This window comes from Hypanus sabinus, chromosome 3 (assembly GCF_030144855.1).
Source record: "Hypanus sabinus isolate sHypSab1 chromosome 3, sHypSab1.hap1, whole genome shotgun sequence".
Classification (NCBI taxonomy): domain Eukaryota; kingdom Metazoa; phylum Chordata; class Chondrichthyes; order Myliobatiformes; family Dasyatidae; genus Hypanus; species Hypanus sabinus.
The window spans coordinates 167,845,989-167,853,982 of NC_082708.1; positions in this window are offsets into that span (position 1 = coordinate 167,845,989).

Sequence of the window (7,994 nt, forward strand, 5' to 3'; positions counted from 1 at the left end):
GTGAGCTCCAGTCTCCCTAGACTTCAGTGTTTGAAAAAGCTTTTCCCCAACTTCCCTCTAAAAAATCACACCAGGTGTAGGCCAGTCAGCCCTTCCAGCTTTCTTGCTGTCCAATAAGATCATGGTTGATTTGATGTTGGCCACAACTTCACTTGGTGTACTTCAATTCCTAAATGCTTAATCCTTTGTTTATTTTTACTTTCAGCCTGTGCTCCTGGTTATTAAACTTCCTTCCTGTTCATTTTACCCAGGATTCTCATAGTTTAATACAACCACAATCTCTCCCCTGTTCCTCTGTTGCAAAGACCCAAAGCCTAACCAATCTTTCCTCCTAATAGAATTATGTATTTTATTGGTGAAAGGCATAATTCATTTGAAACTAGAGGTTAAAGTTATTTAAAGGTAATTATTGTTGGTGAGAGGGAAGAATGGCCTGAAACAGAATAAAAAAATTAAATTAAAAGATTTGGGAGTAGATAAATAGTTAAAGAAAGTTTCTCAAAAAACAAACATGAGAAATGAAAAAAAATCTCTGAAGAACTGATTTTATCAACCTCAGAGGGTTGAGAGAAGCAATAGATTAAAATAACAGGTTATAATGTTGTCAGGAAAAGCCACAGATTGAGGATTTTATGATTATTAGGCAGTAGCAACAGTTGTCCAAAATAAAGAAATTTTAAGAGAGAAGATTATGTCAATTAGCAAAAATATATGCAAAAAAATCAGAAGAAATTCAACACCAAGTAGAAAGCAAAAAATAATTATGGGTCCCTCAGAGACAAAGGCAGAAGTGGTTGTCATAGGAACAAAAAAATGGCAAAGCTACTAATAAATAGTTGAATCTGCTTTCACTGCAGAAGACACATTATATCTAACAGAAATCCTGAGAACCAAGGGTCTCAGTGTGATGAGGGACATGATGCCTTTAATTTTATTGAGGAGGGATTACAGAGTCAAACAGTCTGAAAACATGTCATTTGGCTCACCACATTGACATTCATCTGCATTGACCCTGTCTCTGGCACTTGGTCTGTACCCTCCAATTCAAAGCCTACTCAAGTGCTCACCTCTCCACTTCTTAAATGTTGTCAGTAAATCTGCTTCCAATGCTTCTTCAATAGTTCATTCCAGGTACTCACAGCTCCCTGGCTGATATGGTTCTTCCTCAGTTCCTCTCTAAATTTATATCCTCTAATTCTATTCGTATCTGCTAAAGGGAAAAGTTTCCTGCAGCTTACCCTACCTATACCACTCATAATTTTACATACAGTATGTGCTTCAGTCCTATTCCCTCTTAACCTCCTTCCCTCCAGGGAATACAGACCCAGCCTCTTCATTCTCTCTAACTGAAATGCTCCATCCCAGTCATGGTGAATCTCCTTTGCACACTCACCAGTATTATAATATCTTTCCTATAGTGTGGTGTCGGGACTGCAGGCAATACTCTAGTTGAGGTCATACTAATGTTTTATAAAGGAGGAGCATAGCCTCCCTTCTATTGTTTTATTGTCATTCCGATGTCCTTCATATGTGTTGTTAACCATACCATCTGCCTGCTATCACCATCAAAGATCATTTGACATGCATGCTAGAATCTCTTTGTCCTCAATGCTCCCTTAAACTTTACCATTAATTCTGAATGTCCAATTCTTGTTAGTAATTCCATAATATATCATCTGACATTTATCACGATTAAACTCCATCACTATTTATTAGCCCATTTCACCAACACATCAATATTAGCCCGTCACCTCAGACCATACTATCAACAACTCCACCAATCCTCATTGCAGCTGCCAACATACTGATCATGTCTCCTACATCCATATCCAAATGATTCAAATATATTACAAACATCAAGAATTCCAGCACTGATCCTGTCATAGGTGTCCAATTACAAGAACCATCACCCTCTGTTCCTTATTCCCAAGCAAATTTTGGATCCAATTTTCCAAATTGCCCTGGAGCCCATGGATTCCAACCTGTTGGAAACAGTCTCCCATATCAAAGTCAGAGTCAGAGTAAATTTACTGTCAAAGTATGATATGTCACATTGAGATTCAGTTTCTTGTGGTCATTTACAGGAAAATAAAAATACTATGGAACTTATGAAAATAAATAGAGTCTGACAAACAAGCAATGTGCAAAAGAAGACAATGGTTGGATGACAGTAAACATTAAAAAAAGCTTCAATGAGATTTCCTGGCACTTTATCTGCATCTTATCCCACTCACACCTAAGCCTGTCCATTAACAATGGACCATCGATTCTGCCTGCATTATTTCATCCCTCCTTCAAATCTCTCCTGAGTATACATCCAAGCCTACATTTATCAATGTTACTGCTCTGCTTCCTTCCATACCTCCTCGTTTTCTTCTAAATGTTTTTCATCTTGATTGTTTATTTTCCATTCTTGTCCATTTAACAGTCAGTTGCATCTGTTAATGCCCTGAGGCTTAGATCCTCCCACAAAATAATTGCTTCCAGTTCCACCAGTTACTTCACACACTCTGCACATTTTCATCATTGTTTGCTTTCCTTTTTCATATTATTTCTTTCCCATGATTTTTTGCCTAACTTACCAAATTCCTTTAATTCTGTCCTTGCTTCACTTTTAATTAATGCATCCACTTTCATTCCTGTATTCCATTGACCTTTTGCTGCATTGAATTGTGATTCCTCTCTCTCTCTCTGACATTATCCAACAGGAAAACATCATTGTACTTTTCTGATCTTCAATTCTTTTCCCTGTAACTGTCTCAACGTGTCCCTGTCTAACTGTTACACTGAGCATTAGTGCTCTCTTTCTGTTCCTTTTGTCTCCACTGCCAGAACAGTAATCTGGATGATAAATCTGTTCATCCACTATAAACCTCAGCTGATATTCAAATCCTTACTTTGGGTAACTTAAGTATCAAATCTTCCAGATCTCCAATAAAAGGCCACATATTGATTCCCACACTTAATGTCATCTTTCCCCTTCCAGGTGCTTGGCTGGCGACAGTAACCACAGTCAGTACCATTCATAATGACAGCCCACTTCATGGCACTCATCAATCACACTAGACATTCATTTAAGCAGACCATCATTTAGCATTGATTCCGTATTGCTTCAAGAAGGCTTTGAGAATCTTCTCTGAGCTCCTGTCGAGTGCTAATAGATGGCACAGAATTTTTTTAGAACTAGAGCATTGTAACAGGCCCTCCCAGCCCAATGAGTCTATGAGACCAAGTACACACCCATGTGATCAATTAGAATGTGGGAGGAGACCGGAGCACCTCGAGGAAACCCATGAACTGAATCGAATTGAATTGAATTAACTTTATTACGTTCATCCTTCATATACATGAAGAGTAAAAATCTTTACGTTATATCTCTGTCTAAACATGCAATTGTGCAATTTATAGTAATTTATAATAAAGAGCATGTACAACAGGACAGTCAGTATAACATAGAAATACAGTTATCAGCATGAATTAATCAGTCTGATGGCCTAGTGGAAGAAGCTATCCTGGATCCTGTTGGTCCTAACTTATATGCTGAGGTACTGTTTCCCGAATTGTAGCAGCTGGAACAGTTTGTGGTTGGAGTGACTTGGGTCCCCAATGATCCTTCCGGCCCTTTTTAGACACCTGTCTTTGTAAATGTCCTGAATAGTGGGAAGTTCACATCTACAGATGTGCTGGGCTGTCTGCACCACTCTCTGCAGAGTCCTGTGAATGAGGGAGGTACAGTTCCCGTACCAGGCAGTGATTAAGCCAGTCAGGATGCTCTCAATTGTGCCCTTGTAGAAAGTTCTTAGGGTTTGGGGGCCCATACCAAACTTCATCAACCACGAGGTGAAAGAGGCGCTGTTGTGCCTTTTTCACCACACAGCTGGTGTGAACAGACGACGTGAGATGCTCGGTGATGTTTATGCCAAGGAACTTAAAGCTGTAACCCTCTCAACCCCAGATCTAATGATGTCCACAACCAGCTCCTTTGGTTTTGCAACATTCAGGGAGAGGTTGTTTTCTTGACACCACTGTGTCAGGGTGACGGCTTCTTCTCTGTAGGCTGCCTCATTATTTTTTGAGATTAGGCCAATCAGTGTGGTGATGTCAGCAGATTTAATAAGCAGGTTGGAGCTGTGGGTGGTGACACAGTCATGGGTATAGAGAAAATAAAGGAGGAGGGTTAGGAAACAGCCCTGAGAGGCTCCTGTGTTGAGGGCCAGAGAAGAGGTGAGGGAGCCCTCTCTTACCACCCGCCAGCGATCTGACTGGAAGTCCAGGATCCAGTTGCACAAGGCAGTGTGAAGGCCGAGGTCTCTGAGCTTCTTGTCGAGCCAGGAGGGAATTATGGTGTTGAATGCTGAACTGTAGACCAGGAATCGCATTCTCACATAAGCATCCTTCTTCTCCAGATGTGTAAGGACGGTGTGTAGAGCAGTGGCTATTGTGTCATCGTGGATCGGTTGTGTTGGTAAGTGAATTGTAGGGGGTCCAGTGTGGGTGGTTACATACTGCAAATGTAATCCTTGACCAGCCTCCCAAAGCATTTGCATATTACTGAGGTGAGTGCAACAGGATGCCAGTCATTCAGACATGTTACCTTGGTCTTTTTGGATGCAGGAACAATGGTGGTTGTTTTGAGGCAGGAGGGCACTCTACGCTGTGAGAGGGAGAGATTAAACACACCTGCCAGTTGTGCATACAGTCATGGGGAGAATGTACAAACTCCTTACAGACAGCACTGGAATTGAACCTGGTTTTCTGGCAGTAAAATTGCGTTACACAAACCACTCCACTAGTGTCCCACCCCAGTTTTTCAGTTTTTCAACGCCTCAGTTTTAGGTTTCCTCTAATGTAGTTGGTGAGTTATTAACTAGATCTGGTCAAAGTCCTGATAATGTTAAGCCCCTCCTCCATTTGTTTACACATGGTAATATTAGTTACGTCTTCCACAACCTCCAATAAAAATGAATTACCATTGAAACATAAAGCCACTTAAAACAAACCCAAAATACAATGATATGCAGAAGACATTTTAACAAAGCCGTTTTGCTGCAGTGACTTAAGACCATAAGATGTAGGAGCAGAATCAAGTCTGTTCCAGATTATCTTGAATCCCACTCAACCCATACACCTGCCTTCTTGCCATATCCTTTGAATGCTTATAATTCTTAATTCTTATTTTTGGATGAAAGTTATCTGTTGTTTGGATTTTGTTGTTAATTGGTAAGTAGAGAAGGAGCTGTGTTCTCCCATCTAAAGACGTGTCAATATTTCTGAGTTTTTAAGCATGTAAGTCCTACTGAAATTATTTGTTAGCTTCATTTCTGGTCCCTCCAATTAAATCTGCTGTTTGCTGATATGCCAAGGCTATCAGTATACTTGCCAGAAGCGCATAGTTCAAAAGCAGAATTTTTGATGTGTCTTGCAATTGTATATAAAAAAGTTTCCACAAAATATATTTTTTCCATGTTACCTTTCATGTTATTATTAAGTTATTTCCTATTAGTTTTAGTTTTGTTTAACTGTTTACTGAGTTTCTGTCAGAGTGGTTTGAGGTACTTCCACAGATGCTGTTCCTACATAACTTACAATAACTTAGCTGCCCTTGTGTACGGTGAACTGCCTTTAATTTTCTACGCCCTTCAGTTTTTCTGTCTATCTTTCTGTTGAGATAATCAATTAATTAAGTTTGAACTTTTGGCTTCCTTGGTATCTGTTTTCAGCCTGAAAACAAATCTTTCTCACTGGAGAAATATTCGTTGTGAATAATTTTGGATTTTGGAAAATGATGCAAGTGTCTGCCCAGCTCAATTTGTTGACTCTGGTTATTGTATTCCTTGATTTCAATGTGCGTGACTTTTTGTTTGGATCATACGGGGCAAAGACACATAAATGTACTATTTGTTTTGCAAAGGAAACAGTGTCTAGAGATATCTTGAGATATCTTCAAATTGTTGCACTCAGCTACTGAAGGTTCTGCTTCAGAAATCTGGAAAAAATATTTAAAAGAAAATTCCTAATATTAAAGTGTCCACCAAATTGGCTTGAAATCCTGGTTTGGTCCATTTAATATCTACAGTGGAGCTGGTTGGGCCACCCAGACAGCAAATCTTTGGTTTATTTTAGGCTCTTTTTGTATTCTTTCTTCGGTTATTATTCTTCTAAAATGTGACATTTTTACTTGATTGTTGTATTTATGCATCAATAACATATTTGTTCCATGTGGGAGATATTAGCCGCATTAGCTGACATAAAAGAAATCAAAAGTTTGGTGGCTAAGAACTATGGCTAATGCATCCCACCTGTAACTATTTATTGCTTACGGGAACACAATAAGCAAAAATAAAAATATCCTTGTGTAATACAATCCATCTATACAAGACAGAAAATGCAGGAAAGGCACTGGGGGATGACAACATCTGGAGCAGCAGATTCGTTGGCATCCTTGCACTGTACACTCTCAAAGAATGAGTGAGCTATACTTTAATCATTTATTGCCACACGTGACTGCACCCGAGTGATCTCATTGTCAAGTTTGTTGATGACATGTCAGAGGTGAGACTCATCACCAATGATGATGAGAAGGCCTACAGAGAGGAGGGCGAAGAGCTTGAGCCCTGGTAAGAGGCAAATAACTTCTTCCTCAATGTCAACAAGACAAAAGCAAAGGTTATCGACTTCAGGAGAACACACACCATTCACACCCGTCTTTGCATCAGTGATACAGCAGTGGAAACTGTGAGCAGTTTCACCTGCCTTTGGAGTGCACACCTTATACAACCGCTCATGGTCCTAGTACACATCCTACACAAACAAGAACACTCACCAATGCCTTCTGAGGAGGCCAAAGAGTGTTGGACAAAACACATTAATATTCACAACTGTCCACAGGTGTACAGTAGAGAGCATCCTAGAAAGCTGCATCAAGTAGGGATACTACAGTGCAGTGGCAGAAAGGCTCTACAATGGGTCGTCAAAACTGCCCAATGCATCACCGGCACCAGCCTACCTGCCATCATGGACATATATATACAAAAAGATGCTGGGAAAAGGCCAATGGTCCCACCCACCCTGCTCATGGACTGTGTATCCTACTCCCATCAGGGAGGAGGCTATGCAGCATCTACACCATGACCACAAGACTCAAAAACAGTTACTTTTCCCCAAGCAGTCAGGCTGATCAACACTTCTACCCACCACCACTATTTTATCACCTTATGTACAAACACTCCTATGCCGAGCATCACTTTATGGCATACAATCGATGTATATAAGCTAACGTATGTGTTTATATTCATTGTGGTTTTTTTTATTGTTGTGTTCTTTGTATTTTTGTATATTTTTGGGCTGTATCAGATCCAGAATAACAATTATTTTGTTCTCTTATACATTATTCTTTTTTTCCCTAATTTTGTATTTATTGTATAAACCTATTATGCTGTGAAGCTACCAAGGAAACCCATAACTCTGTACTGTCCCCTCCAGTCAACAGAGAAACTGGTGTTGGATCCTGTTGCTTCTGCAGTCCAGAGGCCATTTGGAAGAATGTAGCATAAAACCTGCTACTTATGATGTTTTATTAAGAAGAAGAAGCACGGCGAGAAACAAAGGAAAGAGACTAAAAGGTAGTGCGATGTTCTCATACCAGACTACTGATAACAGGAAATTCTATTGATAACAGTTAACCATCGGATTGCCAGATTTAAGTAATATGGGAAGTAATGAAGAGTTAACATTTCTGGTGAAGACCCATTTCTGGTGAAAAGGAAGGGGGAGAAGCCCAAATACGAAGGTGGGGTGGAGGGGAATAAGTTAAAGCTAGAAGAGGCAATACTTTTCTATGGCTGGATGGTGTGCAGGTTGAAGAGGAACTGTTGACATTGCCACTCGTGATGTGGGGATCACACTTCTGGGACGAGCAGCGATGGAGTGTGGTGGGCCTGGGGTCGGTTAAGTGGGCCGCATTGTGCTGGATGGTGCTGAGCTGTGGAAATTGC